Source organism: Callorhinus ursinus, unplaced genomic scaffold (assembly GCF_003265705.2).
Source record: "Callorhinus ursinus isolate GAN/ISIS: 27379988/994484 unplaced genomic scaffold, GSC_fseal_2.0 scaffold28, whole genome shotgun sequence".
In the NCBI taxonomy this organism is placed as follows: Eukaryota; Metazoa; Chordata; class Mammalia; order Carnivora; family Otariidae; genus Callorhinus; species Callorhinus ursinus.
The window spans coordinates 6,092,013-6,114,208 of NW_027397090.1; positions in this window are offsets into that span (position 1 = coordinate 6,092,013).

Here is a 22,196-nt window from a genome sequence, read left to right on the forward strand (position 1 = left end):
CTACCTTTTTAAAGGCTGAATAGTATTCCACTTTTGGTTATCTATTCACCTGTCCATGGATATTTGGATTGGTTTCACCTTTTTTGGTTATTACAAATAATGCTTCAGAGTATAAATAATGCTCAATCAAGTGTCTTAGTCCCTTCAAGCTACAATAACAAAAATCCACTGACTGGGTAGCTTATAATAACAGAAATGTATTTCTCACAGTTTTAGAGGCATGGAGGCATCTTACAAGATGCAGACTTCTCATTGTGTCCTCACATGGTAGAAGGGGCTGGGGAGCTCTGTGGGATCTTTTTTTATAAGAGCAGTAATCTCATTCATGAAAATTCTATCCTCAACCTATTTACCTGCCAGAGGCCTCACCTCCTAACACATCACATTGGGCATTAGAATTCTAACATTTGAATATTGGGAGATCATAATAATTTAGACCATAGCATTTGATTTCTCCTTAGGCTCTTTTTCTTATCCTATAAATGGCCATTTTCTTCCTGTGTTGGCACATGGTCTTTCTTCTAGGTAAATCTGTATCCTAATTTTCTTTTCTTATAAAAACACCAGTCATATTAAGTTAGGCCCAAACTCATTTATATTTAATTATCTCTTTAAAGACTATATCCAAATACAATCACTTTCTGAGGTACTAGGGGTTAACAATTTTGAGAGACATAATTCTATTTGTAATAGGTATAAAACCAAAAATGAAATTACTAGATCATATGGTAATTGTTTTTATTCTTTGAGGAAACCCCATACTGTTTTTCATAGTAACTACTTTTTATATATCCAGCAATAGTGCATAAAGATTCTCTTTTCTCCACATCCTTCACAACACTTGTTATTTATTTTTTTGGTAGTAGCCATCATAGTGTGTGTGGTGATATCTCATTGTGGTTTTGATTTGCATTTTCCTAATATTGGACGTCTTTTCATGAGCTTATAGGCTATTTCTATATCTTATTACAGAAATGTTTGAGTCCTTTGTCCATTTTTTATTTTTATTTTATTTTTTTTTAAATTTTATTTATTTTTTTGTCAGAGAGAAAAAGAAAATGAGCACAAACAGGGGGAGTGGCGGGGAGTGGCAGGCAGAGGGAGAAGCAGGCTCTCTGCTGAGCAAGGAGCCTGATGCAGGACGTGATCCCAGGACCCTGGGATCATGACCTGAGCTGAAGGCAGACATTTAACCGCCTGAGCCACCCAGGCTTCCCTGCCCATTTTTAAAATTGGATTGTTTTGTTGTTGAATTGTAGGTGTTCTTTATGTATTCTGGATATTAAACCTTTATCAAATATATGATATGCAAATATTTTCTTTCATTCTGTAGGCTGCCTTTTCACTTTTGATTCTGTCCTTTGATGCACAAAAGTTTTCTATTTTGATGTAATTCAGTTTATGTTAATTTTTGCTGCCTGTGTTTTTCATGTCACATCAAAGAAATGATTTCCAAGTCCTATATCATGAAGACTTTCCCTTGTTTTCTTCTAGAAGTTGTATAGTTTTAGCTCTTACACTTACGTCCTTGACTCATTTCGAGTTAAGTTTTGTATATGTGTATATATGTGTATATATGTGTAAAGTATACACATATATTTGTGTATGTGTGTATGTGTAAAGTAAGTGTGCCACTTTTATTGTGTTGCTTCTGAATATGCAGTCTCCCTAATCCCAATGAATGATCTTGGCACCTTTGCCAAAACTCATTTGACCATTTAGATGTGAGCTTATTACTGGATTCTCTGTTCTTTCCCATTGCTCTATATGTCTGTCTTTATTTCAGTACTGCATTGTTTTGATTATTGTTGTGATAGGTTTTGAAATCCGGAAGTGTGAGAACTCCAAATTCATTCTTTTTCAAGGTTGTCTTGGCTACCTGGCTCTCTTGAGATTCTATATGAATTTTAGGATAGCTATTTTTATTTCTGCAAAAAAAAATAGCATTGGGATTTTCATAGAGATCACGTAAGTCTACTTTTTGATGGATAGTTGTTCTATTCTTACTCCAATATAGTTCCTAGAGTTTAGAGTCATTTCTAATTTTATTAGTTTGGATATTATCTCTCTGTGGAAGGTAGAATGTTAAAGATGCTACCAGGCAGCAAAAAGCAGCACTTCTGAGACAGGTTAGCATAAAGAGAAAAAATAAAAAGCTTAATTACAAGTCACAAAAGTTAAGAAAAAGTGGATATATATGTATATGTAGACATATATATGTATTAGTGTGCTCCGGCTGCCATAATAAAATATCACAGGCTGCAAGCCTTAAACAGCAGAAACATATTTTGTCATACTTCTAGAAAGTAGAAGTTCAAAATCAAGGCACTTTCAGGATTGGTTGTAGAGGAGGTCTCTTACTCATTTTCAGATAGTTGCCTTCTTCTGTGTCCTTCCATGACCTTTCTTCTGTGCTTGAGGACAGAGTGAGTTCTCTGATGTCTCTTCCTCTTCTTAAAAGGATACCAGTTCTATTGGATTAGAGCCCCACCCTTATGACCTCATTCAACCTTAATTACCTTTGAAGTCCTTATCTCAGAATACAGTCACAGTAGGTTTAGGGCCTCAACCTTTGAATTTGGGGGTGCGGGAGGGATTCAGTTCATAATAACATAGATTAGAAAATCAAGAATAAGAAAGATATGTCACTAACGGATAGTGGCAGCCTCTCATTGAAATGGCCACCTCTGCTGCTTTGGACAGAAGTAGCAAAGCAGAGGCATGATGGATCTCCAGAGTCCAGTATTAAATTAATAGTTTATACAGTGTCCAAAGTTGTGAAAACCCATCTTTTGTGAATGAAAAGACCAGCCTCAGTCACTCAATGGCATTTAAAAAAAATGACACACAATACATTTTTTGACTTTTTGAAAACAAACAAGTACAAATAAGAACACTTACATATCCAGACGTTCAATTTATATTTGGAGGAAGAGTAGATTCTAGGGAATTGAGTGAGATTATAGTAACAATTTCCCTTTAATTTAGAATAAAATATTCAATTTAGAATAAAAGTTTCCTGAAAATACAAAACACTAAATCTTTATTGATATTGCAGTAAAAAAACAATGTAAGCTAGTGTATAAATAGTAATGATTTATTTTTTAGATAAATATTGTTCTAGCCTCCCCATGACCTCTTAACTTCTAAAAAGCTAAAATAAAAGTTAAAAAGAATTAGAGGAACTACTGAATATTGGACAGTGGTACTACATATGAATGAAATTTCAAAGCAAAATTGGTGTTTTTACTTTCATAAAATGTAAGAAAACTACACCCTTGAAAAATAACTGTCTTCTAAAATTATATCAAATAGCTATGCTATTTCAGTCACCACAAATAAATCAGAACTCTGTACAGGCTTTCAAGTATCATTTAAAGCCACCAGTTTCTTCACCAAGATTATGAATTTAAAATAGTAGTTAATCAATTCATTATTTAATAATACTAAGTTTACTGTATCACACTATTTCTGTTTTTATTCATTTACTTATTTTTTAAATTTATTGTCTCTCTCTCTCTCTTTTAAATTAACACAGCCTGAGTTTAAATCATCCCCAACTATCCATGGAAATCATGTCTGCTAGAAGTCAAGTGGCTCACTATTTGGAATAACAGTATTTTTGAAAACTCGCTGATAGGAAGTTCCAACTTCACTGTTTTTGACAGCAAGTTAATTTCCCTCTATTACTGCCACAGTTAGCAAAATTTAGTCAAGGACAGCTGACTTGGAAGCAAGACATTGTATAACAAGAGTATTAGCATAAGAATATGGTGAATTAGAACCATAACCTGAATTAATACCTGGGAGATGTTCCAAATCTATCACTTCAAATGCATGAAATTTTGGGGAAGTGATTTAAACTAAATTACCCTCAGATTTTTTTTTTAATCATTGAAATAAAAATGGTAAAATAAAATAATAAAATGGGAAAGTGGTAATACGTGTTTTATGTAATGAAAAGGGTGATGTAAGGATGAAATGTCTGTGAAATGCCTGGAATAGAGAATTTCAAATTGAATTTATTGATGAGTATTCTACAAAAACTTTAAATGTGTTTTAGAGATGCATGGAATTATAAATTTTGGTGAAGATCATTTTTGTTCCTAGAATGACATTCTGAGATACACGGGGAGCCAGTGGTTTTATGTGGCCCAGAGAAATGATGTCTTCCAAATGTTCAGTATATGAAAACTTGATATTCTTTCATATTTATCATCCAGTGTTCAGCAATTCATCGTCAAAATTATTTATGTAATATGTGCTATATACTCCTAGTTAAGAATGATATGGAAATAGCCCGAGTTGCCCCCTCCTTACCATTTAATCCAAAATAATCATACTAGTTGCAGATTACTAGGACAATACTTCATCAGATTTTTTAAAAATAACAAATAAATATACAAGAAAACAGAAAACCTGTATTCTCATCTCCCTTCTATGACTAACACTTCTTGTATGACTTTGGACAACTCATCTGACCTTTTACACACTTAGCAATTGTGTTAAAAAATGAGGGGGAAATATCATGTTTTGTATCCAAAAAGGAATAGAATTCTCTTAAGATCTCTTGAAATATTAAGATGCTTATAATCAGTATAAAACATCTATTTAAAACTTCTACAAATTAAAAAAAAAGCTTTCTACAAATTTAATCCCTTATTATATTGAAAAGACACATCATCCAAAAAGAGCTTTTCTTGTGTTAAATATTCATAAAATCCAGTAATTTCTGTACTGCCTGTGGTACATCAGCCATAAGGAACTAAAATATTATTAACATGAAGAAAATCAAAATAAACATAAAGTGCATTTAAAAATGCAAATTAGTTTATTTGATTGCACAGTGTACACTCAGAACACCTCGAACCTGCAAACTGTCTGACAATGAGTTTACAAAGTGAGATTAGCTCCGTAACAGTGACATGTAATTTTGATAAAGTAAGTGATTAAATTCCTCATACTTAGTGGAAGAAAAGCTGTTCTGAAAATAATGGTTGGAATCCTTGTAATTATGACACATAAATTATTTTGTTTATAATAAAATGTAGTTGGAGCAAGATAAGGCTGAATCAGTTACCAACATATGTTCTCCCATCTCCTGGGCAGTCATTCCTGGAGGGTGATTAGCAAACTGGAATGTTTTAATTTGAATTGGCCAAGTTTCTAAAATTGGATCATGAACATATGCGGTCAAATGATGAGACAGTCCCCTGAGAATCAGGAACCACGTATTCCAATTCTACTTTAGTGTCTTAACAAAGTTGCAAATCCTATATGCAGTTTGCCTTTTTCCAGAAGAATTATCAAAATGATAAAACTGGGGGAAAAAAGTTTACATGGTCAATAGTTTGACATTGGCATTGTAAGAAAACCCTGTTGTGGGGAAAAACAGTAGATTGAGAGACATGATATTTTGTCTGATTTTACCATTTCTAGCTGTGTGAATAATTTACTCTCTAACATATATAATTAATTATTAGACAGTCTTTTTAGGCCCTTTAGCTTCTCATCTTATGAGCTGTGATCTCATCACTTTTAAAATGAGGAGACTCATTTTAGGATTATTGTAAAAAGCAAATGAGCTAGTAATAAATGTAACACACATCATAGTATCTACCATATAATACATTTTCAAAAAAGTTATTAAATGTTAGTGTGGATAGCAGTCACTCAATGAACAATTCTGTTCACAACCCCATTACCTGGTAATCCCAAAATTTTAGTCCCTCTCCTTTATATATGATATTAAAAAGTGTATCAGTATCCTCTAAACTTGCCAGTGACCATAAGATGGTACTTTACTTTTTGCTGTGATCATATTATTTTAAAGGACCCCAAGAATATTTGGAGGACACCAAAATTCTATTAATTAAACCAGGAATGAACCATGAACTCAAGAAGGATCTATAAGATTAAAGAAACAGATTTTATACTAAACAAACAACAACAACAACAAAATAGAGGTTGAAATAACCATTTTTCAGCATGTGAGGTGGCATTTCTTAAAAAACAAGCAGTTATTGGCTGTTTCATGCCATGTAGATATTTTCACATTTGAGGTCCTATAAATGATATTTCATTTAATAAGTGTGAACATGGGTTTCTGATAAAGTTGTTTTTTAAATGTGCTTTGGATGAGGTGGAGATTGGAGTAGTCACCAAGAAAAATTGTGTATTTTTTTGTTTGTTTTCACCTACAATTGAGAAAATCTATCAGTTATAGACACAACCATTTTCTCAAGTACATAATTAAAAATGGCTGCCTTGAGGGCACCTGGGTGGCTCAGTTGGTTAAGTGACTGCCTTCGGCTCAGGTCATGATCCAGGAGTCCCTGGATCGAATCCCGCATCGGGCTCCCTGCTCGGCGGAGAGTCTGCTTCTCCCTCTGACCCTCCCCCCTCTCATGTGCTCTCTCTCTCTCATTCTCTATGTCTCAAATAAATAAATAAATAAAAATCTTTAAAAAAAAATGGCTGCCTCGACTCTGGATTAAGTAAAACAACAACTAGGGGCACCTGGGTGGCTCAGTCAGTTAAGCGTCTGCCTTCCGCTCAGGTCATGACCCCAGGGTCCTGGGATCGAGCCCTGCGTTGGGCTCCCTGCTCAGTGGAAAGTCTGCTTCTCCCTCTACCTTTCTCCCCTGCTTGTGATCTCTCTCTCTCTAATAAATAAATAAAATTTTAAAAAAACAACAACTAAACTAAATATTCTTATTGCTCATTAGTACCCCATGCATCTCTGTTTTAAATACTTCTGGTGTTTTCTACCTCAGGATGCACAATGTAAGAGTGAGCATATTCTTCCTAATCTTCCACCAATTCTTTTTGAATTACAGAAAATATGCCTCCCCATATTGAAAGAACAAAACCTTATTAGTCCCGTAAAGGAAAAAGGGAGCAAGGCCTGGAATATAATGTTTAAGGAAATGCTGCATATAGGTAATAATAGGTTTGAACTGATAGAAAACAGAATAGAGCTAAAGAAAATATGAAAGATGACTACACACTGTAACATTTGATGATGCCATTCAGGTCTTCAGAATGAACCTGTCTGTTTGAACCCTCAGGGGCTTCAGGTCAGGGGAACAAATCTGGTCTCCAGAGTAGTCATCAGACTCCGATAAACAGGGGAAGCACGTCAGGCAGGTCACTTAACATACCTGTAGCCTCACTTTCCAAGGAATAATTATAGTATCTGCCTCCCTGTTTATGGTTACTATAAATGAGTTAGTAGGCATAAAGTATTCATTGTTATTGTCATCTTAGACACAGGCTTTTCCTGCTGTGCATTTCTTAATTTCCAACTAGTTAATATTTTGGTCAACCTACAGTTATTTATTTATATTTCATTGCAAAATACTCAGAAAATTTGGCCTTTAAAATAAGTTTTAAATTAAGTTTGACTTTGTAATACAGGGATATTATTACATTTTTTAAACCACGATGCATATATTTAAATTGTATGTTATCTACTTGAGTAATCAGTGATTACTACATTATCTATTAAATAAGTTTTATTAATCAACATTTTTATTTTTTGTCTATCTTGTGTGTTAACACTAACACACCAGGTTTTAATTTGCTCTTCCATGATCACTAAGGATGTTATGAATCTTTTCATGTGCTTATTGGCTGATGTTCATTCTCTTTGGGATATTTCTGTTCAAGTATTTTCATTGTTTTTAAGTTACCTACCTTTCGCTTATTGATTCATAGTTATCTTAGATATTATTGCATACAGTTACTTAGTTGGTATAGATATCGCCTTTCATGGTTTTAATCTTATCATTTGGTGGGCAGAATTTTTTTGTTTCCTTTTAATGAGTAGAGTACAGCTTATCAATCTTTCTTCTTATGCTTAATGTTTTTGGTGTCTTGCTCAACTAATCTTTGCCACCTCCCCCAGATCATAAAAATATTCTCTTATTTTATCTTCTAGAAAATTTGTGATGTTATCTTTCATATTTCGTCTACATCAGTCTGGAATTGACTTTTGTGCTATTTTGTTCCGTGTGGGTATTCAGCTAACCTAGCACTGCTTCGTAAAAGTCTGCCCTTGTTTTTTTGTTTTCTCTGGTCATTTCAATGGTCTTTTTGTAATAAATCAGGTCCCATTATATTCTCCTCTCTCTCTCTTTCCCCCTCACTCTTGCTCTAACTTTATTCTTCAGATTTCCTGGGTAATTACTGGTCCTTTACGTTTCCATATAAATATAAGAATTGGCTTAGAAATGTACACACACACTTGCTAGAGGTTAAACTGGGATTGCTCTCTAAATCAAGTTGGAAAATTGAAGCTTTACAATACTGATTTCCAAATCTATGAACATGTTATGTTAACATATTTAACATATTAACATATTTAACATTCTATTTATTTAGGTCATAAATTCCCCTCAGTAATATTTTACAGTTTCCTGTGTGGAGACTTTCTGTGTAGAGATGGTATAAAGTCTTTCAATAGATTAATTCCTAGTTTTGTTGCTGTCATAAATATTATTTTCCAACTTTGTTAGTATTTCACAGAATTCCATTGAATTTTTCATAATTTTTAACTTATATCCTATGACCTTCATTAATTCACTTACTGATTTTAGTACTTTGTACATTCTTTTAGATTATCTTTCTATACAAATTTTACTTATTTTATCCAGTTGTTATAGCTTTAATTTTTTCCTCCATAACTTATTACACTGGCTAGGACGTCCACTTCTAGGTTTGTAGATTAGGTGTTCAATTTTAAGTGTTCAATTTTACAAAATTTTATTTCTGCATAGGTGAGCTTATTATGTTTCTCTTGTAAGCAGTATATCATGTGTGTATGTATATTTACGCAGTTTAACAAATATAATCTTTTAATTAGAGTATTTAACCCATTTACATTTCATGAAATTACTGAACTGCTAAATTTTTATCTATTGCAATTTTTGTCTATTTCATCACTTTTTATATCCCTTTTTAAAATTATTTTTTTCTTTTATATCTTCAAAATGCTGATAAAGGCTACTGTCAGCCTCAAAACTTATGGTAACTTAAAGTACATTCCAAATGAAAAAAAAATTAAACATGTTTTCAGACATACAAAGAATAACCATTTAGCTTTGATAGATCCTATTCTAAAACACTAGAGAATGTACTTTAACAAAAAGAAAGAAATTCAGAAGGAAGGAGTAGGATAAAAGTAACCTTAATCAGCACAGAAATAGATAATTAAATACCGAAAGAAACGGTTTACTCTAAAAAGATGTGAACTGTTTTTAAAAGATGGCATACAACTTTAGATACCAATAACCTTCATGGAGACTTACGGGATAGAAGTGGGAGAATTGTTCAGTAGGCACTGAAAGCATGCTAGTAACCTTGTACCGAAAGGAGGGAAGACTGAGATTCTAAACAAACAAAAATATTTTATTAACAAAAAAAATTTTATAATACATACATAACTATATCCCAGTCCTAATCCCCAGCACCTTGGAGTGGGACTTTATTTGGAATAAGGGTCATTGCAGAGGTAACTAGCTAAGAATAAGGTCATATTTGAGTAGGGTGGGCCCCTAATTGAATATGACTTGTGTCCTTATAAAAAGGGAAATTTGGGATACACAGATATGCACTGGGGAGAATGCCATGTGAAGATTGGAGCTACGCTGCCCAAAGCCAGGGAAATACTTGAATCTGGGAGAGAGGCCTGGAATAGATCCTTCCCTAGTACCTTCAAAAGGAACATGGCCCTACGAACACCCTGAGTTCAGACTTCTAAACTCCAGAACTGTGAGACTATAGATTTCTGTTGTTTAAGCCACTAGGTTTGTGGTATCTTGTTATAGCAGCCCTAGAAAATGAATACAAACCTTGTTAGAGGAAAAGACACCAACCATAAGCACATGGGGAATTGGAAAAAAATATATCAGACTCTTTAAAACATTGAAAGGCAACACACGTTTGTGAACCTTGAGAAAAGGAAAACAAGCAAACAAACAAACTGAGCCCTAGGGTTAACTCAGCTTTTCACCTGGAGGAGTTCTGGATGGTGGGAGTATGGAGGAGATTTCAAGGAAAAAATGGGAGTCTCACTGGTTTGAGGAAATAGAGACTGGCGTTCAGGAAGGCTGGAGTGATGAAAAGGTCATGGGTTCCAGAAAGAAGGAAGTCATGTAGAAAAGAAGCTCCAGAAATACGCACTGGAGTCCTCTTGAGTCCTTGCTAAATATTAAGCAGTGTGTGTATAAGATAGAATGTCACAGGGTCTAACAAAGAATAACTGGAACTGAACCAGATGGTTCCCAAGACTCATACAAGGCTAGAAGTCATTTGAGTTACAACCAGCCAGCGTGAAGAGTTCTTTTTGACGTCAGAATATTCAGTAGAGACCCAATAAGGGTCATGAATTAGTAGTGGGATGAAATTATCACTAAAATAAAGGTTACTCTACAAATTCCCTAAACAAGTAAAAAAACAATTCTAGAAAGAGTCAGAATTATCTACTAATATGTCACTGCCCATGCCACAGCCAATAATAGAAATAAATAGCATCCTATAAATTACTCAATTAATCTAAAGGAAGGCAGTTAAAATTAGGAAAGAAGGAACAGATGGGAAAAATAGAATACAACTAGCAAGGTAGTAGGCTTAAACTCAAATATTTCAATAATTACCTTAAAAATAAACTATTAATATTCTATTTAAATAAAAGATCTAAATATGTCAGTGAGAAATAAACTTTAAATATAGGGATGCAGGTGATAATATAGATTTTGTTAAAAGAAAAAGTATAAAAAAGGCTATACCATACACATACTAATCATAAAAGGCTGAATTTAATATGTATTGACGATAGACAGTATAAAGATAACAAGTATAATTAACAGAGAGAAAGAAGACAATTCATAATAACAAAAGGATCAATTTATAAAGACATGGCAATCATAAAGGTGTCTGCATCTGATTAGAAAGCTTCAAAATACATGAAGCAAAAACATACTGAAAAAAGAAATTCACAAATCCACAATTAAATTTGGAGAATTCAGCACTCATCTGTCAATAATTAATAGAACAAACAGATAGAAAAACGGGAAGTAAATAGACCTTAAAATCCATTCAACCTACTTGACCTACTTGGCACTTGTTGAACACAATGCCCAATAAATGCAGAACACACAAGTGCACAGGAAATACTCATTGAGATAAACCACATTCAAGACCATAAAACAAGTCTCAATAAATTTTCTGAAAACGGCTTAGGGCCACCTGGGTGGCACGGTCAGTTATGTGTCCAGCTTTTGGTTTTGGCTCAGGTCGTGATCGGGTCTTGAGATTGAGCCCCGAGTCGAGCTCTGTGCTGAGTGTGGAGTCCACTTAGGACTCTGTCTCTCCCCTGCCCCATTTCCCCCACTCACTCATGTGCTCTCTCTAAAATAAATAAACCTTTTAAAAAAATTTTAAAAAATGGCTGAGAGTATTTTCCTTGACTGAAACAGAAACTAGGAATTAGTAATAGGAAAATATATGGAAAAGTTTTTGAACTGTAAATAGCATAATTTTAAATAAACCATGAGTCAAAAAAAATTACAGGGAAAATTAGAAAATATTTTGAATTGGATAAAATGGAAAGTATGATACCAAATTGTATGATTTAAGAAGGATTTTATCATGGAAATTGTGGAACAGGATGCTCTAAGAATTTCCTCACTGAAACAACCATTAAGTTGACAAAAAATTACAAGTTCAACTTCTTTGGAATTCTGGAATCTAATAAAAAATTACAACAAGTTGTAGGATTCAAAATCAACATGCAAAAAGCAGTTGTGTTTCTATACACTGACAATGAAATATCTGAAAAAGAGGAAAACAATCCCATGTACAATAGCATTAAAAAGGATAAAGTATTTATGAGTAAACTTAACTAGGGAGGTAAAAGATTTGTATGCTGAAAATTGCAAAACATTGTTCAAAGAAATAAGACCTAAACAAATGGAAAGATATACTGTGTTCATGGATTAAAAGGCTTAATATTATTGCAATACCCAAAGTGATCTACATATTTAACACAATCCGTATCAACACCCCAATTGCCTTTTTTATTTTTTAACAGAAATAAAAAAAAAATTCTATCATTTTTATGGAACCACAAAAGACCATACAAGGCCAAATCAATCCTGAGAAAAAACAAAGCTGGAGGCATCACAGTTTCTGATTTCAAAATGTATTACAAAACCATAGTATACAAAACATTATACTACTGGTGTAAAGACAAATAGTTTATGCAGCACCAGTTCTGATTTAATTTATTTTCCTGTTTTATTTCTTCTTCTGATTTCTGATTTTACTTATTTGAGTCTTCTCTCTTTTTTCTCATTCTCATTAAGCATTCCTCAATTTTATCTCACATTTTTTAACATCAATAAAATTCACAAACTTTTATCTAGGCTGACCAAGAAAAAAGAGAAGGCTTAAATTACTAAAATCAGAAATGAAAGTTATGACATTAATATAGACCTTACAGAAATAAATGTGTATAGGAGAATACTGTGAACAGTTGTACACCAACAAATTAGATGACATAGATGAAATGAACAATTTTCTAGAAACACACAAATTACCTAAACTAACACAGGATGAAATAGAAGATCTGAACACAAATATAACACATAAAGAGATAAATCAGCAATAAAAAAAAAAATCTCCAAACAGAAGACAAATGAGGACTAGCTTCAATGGTGAATTGGAAGATTCAATAATATTAAGATGTCAATTTTATTCACAATTTGTCTATAGACTCAATGAAATTTTAATCAAAATTCCAGTAAGCATTTTTCTTTTGGAAAGTCATGAGCTGATTCTGAAATTTATATGAAAATTAGGGTTTTTTCCAGTTTTATTGAAATATAATTAATACATAACATTGTATAAGTTTAAGGTGTTGATTTGATACACAAAGTATTGTAAAGTGGTAACCACCACAGACCTCCTTCAAATCACATAATTACTGTTTTGTTCCTTTTTTTTTTTTTTTTTTTTTGGTGGTGAGAACATTTAAGATCTACTCTTCTCCACTTTCAAGAACATAACACTGTATTATTAATTATAATCACCATGCTGTACATTAGGTCCCCAGAACTTATTTGTCTTAGAACTGGAAGTTTATACCCTTCCACAAACATCTCCCTGTTTCCTTCACATCTAGCCCCTGGTAACCACATTCCACTCTCTGTTACTATGAGTTAAGTTTTTTTTGTAGATTCCACATGTAAGTGGTATCATACAGTATTTGTCTTTCCCTGCCTGACTTATTTCACTTAGCATAATACCCTCAAGTTCCATCCATGTTGCAAATGGCAACTGGCATTTTTTTTCATGGCTGAATAATATTGATATATTAATATTGATAATAATATATATATTATCACTTATACAATATATATTATCACATATATTAATATGTTATCATCCATACTTCTATTTTCTCCATTCATCCATTGATGGACACTTACATTCTGTACATATCTTGGCTATTATGAACATGGGAATGTAGGTAACTATTCAAGATCCTGTTTTCATTTTCACTGGGTATATACCCAGAAGTGGGATTGTGGATCATATGGTAATTCTACTTTATTTTCTCGAGGAACCTCCATACTGTTTTTCATAGTGGCTCCACCAATTTACATTCCCACCAAAAGCATACAGGTTTTTCTTCACCTTTTCACCAATACTTATAATATTGTTTTTTTAATGATTGTCATTTTAACAGGTATGAGGTAATATTGCATTATGGTTTTGATTTGCATTTCCCTGCTGATTAATGATGTTGATTACCTTTTTGTGTACCTGTTGACTACTTGTATGTCTTTGGAAAAATGTCTATTCAGGTCCTTTGCCTGTTTTTTAATTACTTGGGTTTTTTCCTGCTTGTTTGCTTTTTACTATTCAGTTGTTTGAATTCTTTAGATATTTTGGGCATTAACTCGTTATTAGATATACAATTTGCAAATATTTTCTCCCATTCTGTAGGTTGCCTTTTCATGTTGATTATTTCTTTTGCTGAGCAGAAGCTTTTTTGTTTGATGGAGTCCCACTAGTTGATTTTTGCTTTTGGATTTGCATTTGATTTGGGTGGCATATCCAAAAAATTGTTGCCAAGACCAATGTCAAGGAGCTTTCCTCCTATGTTTTCTTCTTCTTCTTACTCTTCTTCTTTTTTCTTTCTTCTTCTTCTTTCTTTACCTCCTTCTCCTTCTCCTCCTTCCTCCTCCTCCTCCTCCTTTTTTTTCTCTTTTTTAAGATTTTTTATTAGCACAAGCAGGGGGAGCAGCAGGCAGAGGGAGAGGGAGAAGCAGGCTTCCCGCTCAGCAGGAGCCCAATGTGGGGCTCATCCCAGGACCCCGGGATCATGACCTGAGCCAAAGGCAGACTCAACTGTCTGAGCCACCCAGGTGCCCCTCTTCTTTTTTAAAAGATTATATTTATTTATTTAGAGAGAGAGTGTGTGAGCAGGGGGAAGGGCATAGGGAGAGGGAGAGAGAGCAAACTCCAAGCAAACTCCATGCCAAGCATGGAAACTGATGCAGAGCTTGATCCCATGACCCTGAGGGGGTGACCCCAGCTGAAATCAAGAGTCAAACAGGCACTCAACCGACTGAGCCACCCAGGCGACCCCACCATGTTTTCTTCTAAGAGCTTCATGGTTTTAGGTTTTATGTCTTTAATCTATTTTTTGTTAATTTTTGTGTATGGTGTAAGATATGGGTACAGTTACATTCTGCATGTAGTTATCCAATTATCCAGTTTTCACAGCATTTATAAGAAGAGATTGTCCTTTCCCCATTGAGTATTCTTGCACCCTTTGTCAAATATTAATTGATCATGTATATGAGAGATTATTTCTAGACTTTTTCTGTTCTGTTAGTTTGTGTATCTGTGTTTATGCCAGTACTGTACTGTTTTGATTACTATAGCTTTGTAGTATAGTTTGACATAAGGAAGTGTGATACCTCCAGCTTTCTTCTTTCTCAGTATTTCTTTAGCTACTTAGGGTCTTTTGTGTTTCCATAAAATTTTAGGATTTTTTTTTCTGTATCTGTGAAAAATGCCATTGGACTTTTGATAGAGATTGCATCGCATCTGTAGATTGCTTTGGGTAGTGTGGACATTTTAACAGTGTTGGTTCTTCTGATTCATGAACATGGAATATCTTTCCATTTGTGTCTTCTCTAATTTCTTTCATCAGAGTCTTGTAGTTTTCTGTGTACAGATCTTTCACCTCCTTGGTTAAATTCATATGGAAATTTAAAACAATTTTGAAAAAGGAAATAGTTCCAGAACAAACCATCTGACTTTATGATATATTATAAACCTAGACTAAACTAAACAAGTATAATATTTGCAAAAGTCAGACATAATAGGTCAGTGGCAGAGGTTAGAGAGTTCAGATATGGATTCGTGTATGTTTTGCTGACTGATTTTTACAAAAGGAAGCAAGGCAACTCAAGAAGAAAAGTTTTTTTTTCTGCGAATTGAATTGACGTAATTACATTTTCATAAGGAGGAAAACGAGCCTCACCCCTTACCTTACATCACAAAAATACATGGACACACACACCCCCTATAGGGGGAAATGTGTTGGACAATGAGTTAGGCTAAAATTTCCTGGAGGGATATAAAAGGTATATAAGATAAAGGGGAAAAAAGATAATATGTAATTGATTTTATCAATTAATAAGACAAAATTAAAAAGTACTCTTCAAAATTTTCCATTAACAATATGGAAAGGCAAGTCCCAGATGAGCCAAAAAAAAGTTGTATATAGATGATATAGAAACAGAAATCTCCCAGAATGTTTTCCCAGAATATATAAAGAACTCTACAATCTCAAAAATAAAACATACAATCCAACTTTTAAAATGAGTGAAATATTTGAAAAGGTACTTTACGTAAAATAATATACATGTGGCCACTAAGCCCAAGATGCTCAACGTCATTAGTCATCAAGGGAACTCAAAGTTAAGTACACACCCACTTCACTTTTTAATTTGGGTTATTAGAATTTTAAAGACTGACCTTAGGAAGAATTGTCATGGATGTGGACTGAAAGGATCATATTGCTGGTGGGAATGTAAAATGGCACATGGACTATGGAAGACATTTTGGCAGTGTGTCTTGAGGTTAAATCTACACTTCCATATGACCTAATAATTGTGATTGTGAATATCCAAGAAAAATGAAAACATCTGTTCACACAAACACACACAAATGTTCATAGCAGCTCTGTTCATTGTAGCCAAAAATTGAAAGTAATACAATTATCTACCAATAGTGCATCCATATACTGGACCAGTATTGGCAAAAAGGACCAAACTACTATTATATCCAGCAACATGGATGAATCTCAACATTATGCTAAGCAAAATAAGCTGGCAGAAAAGAGTATGCACTGTACAAATCCACTTATATGAAACTCTAGCAAATTAATTCACAATGACAGGAGGTAGGTCTTGGGTTGTCTGGGGCCAATGATGGGGTAAGGATTGCCTGCACCGGTGAAGAAGGAAATATTTTGGGGTGATGTTTGATATCATGTTTGTGGTGGCAATTGAATAGCTACATAAATTTGTCAAAACTCAAATAGGTGTTGTCTTCCCAAAGCAGTTTTGGGGGACATTTTACCTACATTTGTCATCAGTAATAATTATCTATTATATGCCTTCTCTGTGCATTTGAGGTTTTTTTTTTTTTAAAGATTTTATTTATTTATTTGACAGAGAGTTGGCAAGAGCAGGAACACAAGCAGGGAGAGTGGGAGAGGGAGAATCAGGCTTCCCACGGAACAGGGAGCTCGATGCGGGGCTCGATCCCAGGACCCTGGGATCATGACCTGAGCCGAAGGCAGACGCTTAACGACTGAGCCACTCAGGCACCCCTTGAGGTTCTTAATTTGTGTTCTCCAAATGGGCTCTAAGAGATTCATGGACTCCATAGTATTATATGCTAAATTTTATCTGTATGAGCATATAAACATTTGGTTTCTTTTTTTTTAAATTCTTTATTATGTTAATCACCATACATTACATCATTAGTTTTTGATGTAGTGTTCCATGATTCATTGTTTGTGCATAACACCCAGTGCTCCATGCAGAGCGTGCCCTCTTTAATACCCATCACCAGGCAAACCCATCCTCCCACCCCCCTCCCCTCTAAACATTTGGTTTCTTTAAGAAGCATCTGACCTCCAAAAAATTTAAAAACTCACCTATAGTAAAATCAGAAACTTATTCCTCCTATTTAAAAATTCTGGCTTCTTCCTGTTTTGTGCTTATGCATGCATTATTAGGAAAGCCCTCCCCCTGTTGATACGTTAGAGACTAGTAGTCACAAACCCATCTTTATCTCACTTAACCTAACAAATGCCTGTTACTAGCAGTCTTGATATGTTTGTATGTATAAATAAGAGTTGTGAACAAGATAGAAACAAGTCATAATTGTTTGTTCCAGAATAGTGGTGTAATATGCTGCAATGCGTTTTTCCTCTCAGGACCTCATTTCCTCATTTGTCTATCTCTAAATCATCTTCAAAGACCTGTGAATCTCTCTTCCCTTTTTCACTTTAATAACATGTAAGGTAAAACATTCACAGAATAGAATATACATAATTGGCTCCTATATTGAGTATCATTCTACTTAGCAACTGTTACTCTTTCTTCTTTTAATGAACCATCTTGATCTCCGGATTCACAAAACACCAGATGTATCATCTATGGTTACCTCATTACTGGTAACTGTGTAGTGGGCACTTTAACACACGTGTCCATAAAATGATTATAAACTTTCCACATGGGAGTCACAGTAAAATTTATATGTGAAATGATGAAAATGATAAAATCTTTTAGTTTCTCTTTTGGCTTTTATCTATTTTTCTGCCTCTTTTCCTGATAGATTATTTAATGCCCTCATTATTGGCACACATGCTTACATTCTATGAAGTTAAGATACTATTCAGCATTTCAAATTTTCAAGAAATATCAGGAAATGCACTTGCATTTATGGACCTCCTATCTAACAGCATAGCACATTCCAATTATAAATGAGGAGAACCACTTTTATTTTGTGTGGCGGGGGAAATGGACACACGCTTTCATTATCGGGAGACATTTTTGTTGCTATTTTTAAAGAAATATGACATTTTATATTTCATTCTAAATTCCATGAAGATTGACTGATTGATTGATTATTAGAAGAACAAATAGTTTAAGACAGGACTGATATCAGAAGAAATGCCCTGGCAAAGGTGGTTTCCCCTGGAGGGTCAGGTGTCCATCTCTGTGACGTTTAATGGAGAGATTGCAGCATCTTTTGAAGAAAAAATGCTAAAGCACTTCACCAAATAAACTGAAAGGCTGGGTGGAGGAATTAAGGAATTAATAAGGTTTTCTTTCTGTTTTGGAAGGAGGGTTAGTCCAAAACTTTAAGATTTCCAAATGTATGCTTTGAGGCATACTGGCCTAGGACATAGAAAATAAAAGGTCAAATTTTAATATACTGCTCCTAGAAATGATCTTGCATCCAGAGTTTCAGTAACTGTCAGTAACAGAAGGGTGTCTTCTGATGCAAGGAACAAGTGTTTAGCCCACAGCACATTCTATATGAAATACCACTGAACACTGTCCTCCTTTATCCAATTCTGTGCTTATGGGGAAAAAAATTTATTAGTATTTTAGGAATGCTGTTATTGAGAAGGTGTTCCTTCACATGAATTATGGCTAATGGTTTTAATACACATCCTGTACATTAACGCATTAGCAGAGTTAGCAGAGTGGCTTATAATTTTTGGTCTCAGGAATTTGATCCACATGAATAGCCTCTTCCAGGCCTTAAGACATTTGTCACCGTTGAGACACCAGTAAGACTGAGGGGACTTGTTAAAAGCAACTAGGCAGTATTTTGGCCACCGCTCCTTGTTTCCCATCTTCTACGAAATTGCCCTTTCCTCCGTCCTCTTTAGAAAGTTAACAATATATGACCTAAGAAAATATTTGCCTGAGGTTTGGAACTTATATATGGCCTTTTTCAACTACAGTTTATTTTGTCCTACTTACAAAGGGAAAAAGTCTTTTATGAATGATTCTAAAAAGTGTATTTCCAAGGAAACTGGAAATTGCATGAGCCGTTCATGCTATTTAGATAGATGAAATCATATTTATGCTTTTAGAATGTGTATTATTTTCCCAAATGCCCAGAAAAATATATGATTTAAAGACATTTAATTAACATTTATTTCTTTGGTCAACTCACTAGGGGGACAGGGACCCAATTTTTGAGATAAAAGTAATGTATTGAAGAAATATATTTCTTTGAATAAGACCTTTAGTGCAGTGCTTCAACGGAACATAGATTTTTTTTTTTAAATGGCTGAGTTATACTCTTGGAAAAGGAATTTATACTGGAAATGCTGACACAACTTTTAGCTCCTGTATGGCGGTGTGAACTCGCCGCTATAATAATTAAGCAATTAGGCATGACAGAGAGTGTGAGTTTCCTGAGATAATCACACCCCTGGGGCATTGCAAGTCATGATCCAAAGATAAGTGTTTTTAATCTCCCAAGGGTGTGATTATCAGATGATAACCACACCCTCTGGAGAAGACTTATGACTCATAAAAAATCTTTACTATAAGAGGAAAAATGATTATGCTGCTGTATGCAGATGAAGCTGGCCATGGAGACTGCTTTGTGTTTGCCACAAATTAATTAAGAATTGCAAAATGTATATCACTTTAACGGTATTGGGCATCAATCCCGGGGACTGGTTTGTTTTCTCATTATTGTTGAAATATAGAAATGAGAGAAGGATTCTCCACTTCTCAACTTCAGAAAGAGACAAATGATTGATTAAATGAATCATAAAGATCATATTGCCAAGCCTTTTTATTGAATAGGTCTTATTGGGTATATCCTAAGATATATATCCTAAGACAGAGTCTCTTATTACCTAAATTACTCACTTCGAAGTAATTTGGTCACCTTAGAATAATCAATGGCTTCATATGAGAGTATTTTGTATCTTAGCATCCATTCACCATTTATTCATTTATTTCATTCCAATACTTTATAAGTACACATGAAGCAACTATGCTGTAGATACAAAGAAGCTAAAAACCCATGTTCTGATAGTGGAATACAGACACATAAATAATTATAATACAGAGAAAAAAGTGCCATCGTGATGGTGTCAAAATGTGCTAAGAGAGGAAAAAGAAAGTGAGTAATCTCATCTGGGGAAGTGTAAGACTTCATCAAAAGAAAATATTTAATCTGGATAAAAAATATAGTAGCTACTACTTGCTGGGCATTTATTGTGTGTTGGACATTATGCTTAGCATTTTATTCTCATTTTGATCCTTACAACAGCTGTGTTGAGGTGAATGGTATTTTTCTTGTGTTACAGATGCAGAAACTAATACTCAAAGTGGTTATATGCCAAGCTCAAGGTCACATAGCTAGTCAAAGACATGCCAGAACTAGAATAACAGAGTTGCCTCCAGAACATACACTCTTTACCAGTAGGCTCGATGGCCAAATATAGCTGTATTCTGTGTCAGAGTCCCACATGAGGCACAGCATCCAGCAAGAGGGAAGTCAGCAGTGAAGAGTAGGGAGACTGATAACAGCACAGCATACAGCATAGTCCTTGGCCATTCTCTGCAGCTGGAGTCTATGGTGCATGGGTGTCTGGAGTGATAGGAAGAGAGACTGGAAAACTTTGCATTAGATTTGGTCCAAGTTGCAGAGGAGTTTCAATGCTTTGCCAAGCGGTTTGCAAGATTGTCTTGAACGAATCTGTCTCATTGATTTCAAGGTCAGGTGAACTGGTCAGCAAACTGAGGATTCCTTCTCTCACTTTTATCTGCCAAGGTCAGAAACGCTTCTTAGGAATCCATCTGATGGATTATAAAAGAGACATGAGTCAGACAGGTCCAGTATTTGCCCTCTTTAGAAACAATTGCTAATTGTAATTTCGCGAGGCTCGTGTTGGGCATCTCCAAATTTTTCAAAAGAGGTAGAGACAATGGGAAAACAAAATTAATTTTGATTTGAAAAGTAAATATAAGTTGCATTATACATTCAGAATATAACAGTGGCTGCTCTGGAACCTAATTATAATAGAAACTCTGTGAGAGGTAGGCTTGTAGCCATGCCAGATACTGCAGAAAAAAGCATAGGAAGAATGTATGTATAGTATTTAGAAAGTAGGAGAGTCTCTGAGAGATATAAAGCTGTTCAATACAAGGGATCTGCCTTTGAGGAGTTCGAGATCTGGGTGGGAGACAAAACGTGAACAGTTTCCTGCCGGGAAAATGGGAGTTCTGTTATTATTAACTACTCCCTGGAGTTTAGATGGAAAACTATTGGCTATTTTTTTGGAGTAGGGGAAATTTAATAGTTAACACAATAGAAATATTTTATTTAATCTCTAAAATGGGCCTTCACTTACTATAACTAGGATGGCATGTTATTTTGAGTCAGTCCAACATGATTTTTAATTCTGCACATCTTAAGCTGTGTAAATTTTCTACCGATTCTTTGAGTCTTGAATTTCATTCTCTCATATCTTATAAAATGTAGTCAGTTGTCACCACATCACAGAGTGGCTGAGAGTGTATTCAGTGGTGTGTACAGTCCAGCTTAGTGGACAGCACAAGAAAAGCTGCCATTAAATCAGAGCCGTCATGATGATGGTCACCACACTATGTGACCGTTACTGTGCTAGACACTAGAGATTTGGAGATGAATGAAGAATAAATCAGTCCTCTGAATTCGCCGATGGTTGCTGATTGTTGCTAGTTCCTGAGTGCTTTAACATTCTTTACTGTTCTGCGTATATCTCTGTAAACCGTCCCTTCGTTAATTGTTTAAATACTTTAGATTATGATGTCTGTTCCATGGTAGGACTCTGATGGTATTTATGGTTTAATATAAAAGTGCCCCTTAAAAACTTGAACATATTTTATATATAAAATATTGTTCTCAGTAGCTTATATTTGGTAAAATCCCCGCTTTAGGATGCTCTGTGATGCTTCTCCTGGAGAGTTTATCCCCCTGTAGACATATGTGGACCTCAGCGGATTCACCATTCCCCTAGCTGTCAGATTCCACAGGTGGACCCAAGTGAGATGAATTTATGTGGTTCTCCCAGGGGAGCT